This window comes from Charadrius vociferus, unplaced genomic scaffold, assembly GCF_000708025.1.
Source record: "Charadrius vociferus isolate BGI_N301 unplaced genomic scaffold, ASM70802v2 scaffold259, whole genome shotgun sequence".
NCBI lineage: Eukaryota > Metazoa > Chordata > Aves > Charadriiformes > Charadriidae > Charadrius > Charadrius vociferus.
Window position 1 is genome coordinate 4,302,901 of NW_009661368.1, and position 3,718 is coordinate 4,306,618.

Here is a 3,718-nt window from a genome sequence, read left to right on the forward strand (position 1 = left end):
CGCTGGAGTCCTTCCCTTCCATCAGCCATGCCTACCGTGTGGCTCAGCACCTGGCTTACCCCAAGCCAGGTATGTGTCCACCAAAACAAACTCCTGTCTGTGAGCAGGCTCAGGGAGTCTGTGACCGACCGACTACCACACGTGGCCCCTCACTCCGCTCTGAGCCCCCCTCCACCAGTTCCTTCCCCTTTTCCGGGACAGGCTCAGGCCCTTCAGCTGATGTCTTACTCTGCAAAGTGTTGCTCATGCCAAGGAGGGGTGTCTATTAATCATTAAGGAAAATATAATGCTTATCACTCTGCTTTGCACTGATGGAGCTAACGTTTCGTGGTCATCACAACTTGGCAGTGATAAAACCCAAACTGGTGCTGTTCGTGTGAAAATATCCAGATTCAATCAATGGACATGCAATCTCCTACCTCAGCTTCAAATGGGCGGGCTGAGGCAGGAGAAGACTTCTATCCCTGCCTACGGTGGTGTGAGAGGACATTCCCTTTTCCCTTGTCTTCTGAGTGGTTGAACTGCAAGGTGGGGAATTCAGTGATTGCCTCAGCCAGGAGGTCCGATCACGGTGAAGAAGGCAGCACCACCCCTGGCTGGAGCAACTCCTCAACAAAAGCAGTGTCTTTTTACTGTCTTCCTCACTCAACATCTCCTGCAAAGCAGCTGGACTCCAGCGCCGAGTGTTTCCCTGGCACTCCTGGACAGCCAACTGCCCCCACACCTCCTACAAAGCCTATTCATAGGAAACCCCACCCACCCCTGTGACCACCCCAGTGCCAGTCAGTTCTGGACCCAAGTTCAGCTGGTCACTGCGTCGCGCCGTGCAGGTGGGATGCCCGTGTGCTGTAGCAGGCTAAGAGCTGAGCCCAACTTCACCTGCAAATTCTTTGTTGAGAAAGTTGCCCACAGAGCCCCAACTGTGCAGAACATCCTTCTCTTTTCTGCCATTTCCATCCCCACAACTGATCCTTGCGGCAGTCCCCTGAGAAAGCTGTGCTTCCATGGCTGACTGAGGCTTGAAAGGATGTCCATCTTATTTTTAGTGGTCAGCAAAAATACTGCAGTGCACTAGCAAGTTCCTGTAGGCATCCTGCGTTATGTGGTAGAAAACCCAACACAAGGAAGACCTTCTGTGTCCACCAGCACCGTATTGGGCCCGGTGCAAGCTGGATGGTGAGACTGGGAATTTTTCGAGAGTTGTCCAGAGATCCAGTGGGGTAGAAAGGCTCACTATGATTTACAATGGCGTATTTCAATAATTAATTTCAATGCTCCAGTGTCACAGACATCCCCTGTTTTCACCGTACACGCTCTGGCATGGCTAACCCATGGCTTGGCTCCTGCAGCATTCAATTCCCTCCTCGGGGATCGGTTGGATGGGCACGGTGTTGCTGGTGCCAGGGGCAAGGGGCAGTGACAAAAACAGCCCTTTGGCCAGTGAAGTGCCCTCACCTGTCCCCCTTCCTCCAACCCCGGGCATGTGGCACTGGGGCTACCAGTGTGCTTGGCGGCTCTGCCACCACCGTGCCCTGCACCTCCAGCACCAGCCTCAGACAACTCCCTGACACATCAAATTCCTCTTCCAGGTTCCCACAGGCTCCCAATTCCTGCTCCTACATCCTCACACTGGCCCTACCGCTGCTGACAACACAGGCAGCCCTCGGTATGCACCACTGCCGTGCCCTGATCTGGCACGGAGCAGGCCTGGGGCACTGCCAGGTGGGCATGCAGCACATGCGTGGCACTGCCAGGAAGGCATGGAGCACAAGTATGGCTCCACTGGGCAGGTATGGAGCACACGCATGTCACTGATGGACAAACTGGGAGCACATGCGTGGTGCTGTCAGGTGGGTGTGAAGCACACACATGGCATTGATAGACAGACTGGGACCACATGCATGGCATTGATGGACAGGGAGCACGTGTGGCACTGATGAACAGACCAAGAGCACACGCATGGCACTGCTGGGTAGGCATGGAAAACACATGGGGTACCGATGGGCAGACCAGGAGCACACACATGGTACTGCTGGACAGACAGGGACCACATGTATGGCACTGATGGACCTATCGGAAGCATATGTGGCACTGATGGACAGGGAGCACGTGCATGGCATTGATGGGCAGACCAGGAGCACACACACGGAACAGCCGGGTGGCCGTGGAGCACACATGGGGTACTGATGAACAGACCAGGAGCGCACACGTGGCACCGATGGACAGACTGGGACCGCATGCATGGCATTGATGGAGCACGCGCCTGGCACTGCTGGGTGGGCATAAAGCACACATGTGGCACTGCTGGACAGACCAGGAGCACACACGTGGCACTGATGGACAGACAGGGACCACAGGTATGGCACTAGCGGACAGACCAGGTCTACATGTGGCACTGATGGACAGGGAGCACATGCATGGTGTGGCTGGGTGGGCATGGAGAACACATGTGGCATTGATGGACAGACCAGGAGCACATGCGTGGCATTGAGGGACAGACTGGGACCACATGCTTGGCATTGATGGACAGACGAGGAGCACACACATGGCACTGCTGGGTGGGCATGGAGCACACATGGGGTACCGATGGACAGACCAGGAGCACACGCGTGGCACTGATGGACAGACTGGGATCACATGCATGGCATTGATGGACAGACCAGGAGCACACACACAGTACTGCTGGACAGACAGGGACCACATGTATGGCACTAATGGACAGACCAGGACTACATGTGGCACTGGGGTTTGGACTAGATGATCTCCAGAGGTCCCTTCCAACACTGACCATTCTGTGATTCTGTGGTGGACAGGGAGCACACACATGGCACGGCTGGGTGGGCATGGAGCACACGTGGGGTACCGATGGACAGACCAGGAGCACACACGTGGCATTGATGGACAGACTGGGACCACATAAATGGCATTGATGGAATACACGCGTGGCAGTGCCGGGTGGGCATGGAGCACACATGTGGCATCGATGGACAGACAGGGACCATGTGTATGGCACTAACGGACAGACCAGGACTACATGTGGCACTGATGGACAGGGAGCACACGTGTGGCACTGATGCACAGCCTGGGACCACATGCGTGGCACTGATGGAGCACATGCCTGACACTGCCAGGTGGGCATGGAAAACACATGTGGCACCAATGGACAGATCAGGAGCACACATGTGGTACTGCTGGACAGACAGGGACCACATGTATGGCACTGATGGACAAATCAAGAGGAACATGAGGCACTGATGGACAGGGAGCACACGCATGGCATGGCTGGGTGGGCATGGAGCACACATGTGGCATCAATGGACAGACCAGGAGCACATGCATGGTACTCAGACAGGGACCACATTTATGGCACTGATGGACAGACCAGGACTACATGTGGCACTGATGGACAGGGAGCACACGCGTGGCACTGATGCACAGCCTGGGACCACATGCGTGGCATTGATGGAGCACACGCGTGGCGCTGCTGGGTGGGCATAGGGCACATACATGGCACTGATGGACAGCGAGCACACGCATGGCACCACCAGACACACGGCACATGCGTGTGACTGCTGGGGAGCTACAGAGCCACAGCTGCTGGCTGGGAGGCATAGGGCACATACATGGCACTGATGGACAGCGAGCACACGCATGGCACCACCAGACACACGGCACATGCGTGTGACTGCTGGGGAGCTACAGAGCCACAGCTGCCGAC